A 200-nucleotide genomic window follows, 5' to 3' on the forward strand; every position below is an offset into this window, starting at 1 on the left:
ATATATACATATACAGGGTGTCCCGAAGTCCCATGATGACCCTTGATGAGAACGTAGAACGGATTGAGGTGAGCAAGAAAGTCCTGTGCCGTTTTGCGATATTCGCAATAGTTTTTGAGAAATTAATTATTTTGTCTCAACAAATCAGCGTACAGAAAGCGGCAGCGGAAAGAAAGATGCCTTCGGCCGACGTGCGACCG

The sequence above is a fragment of the Odontomachus brunneus genome, unplaced genomic scaffold (genome assembly GCF_010583005.1).
Source record: "Odontomachus brunneus isolate Ranch 3 - 2012 unplaced genomic scaffold, Obru_v1 Obru_scaffold_306, whole genome shotgun sequence".
Classification (NCBI taxonomy): domain Eukaryota; kingdom Metazoa; phylum Arthropoda; class Insecta; order Hymenoptera; family Formicidae; genus Odontomachus; species Odontomachus brunneus.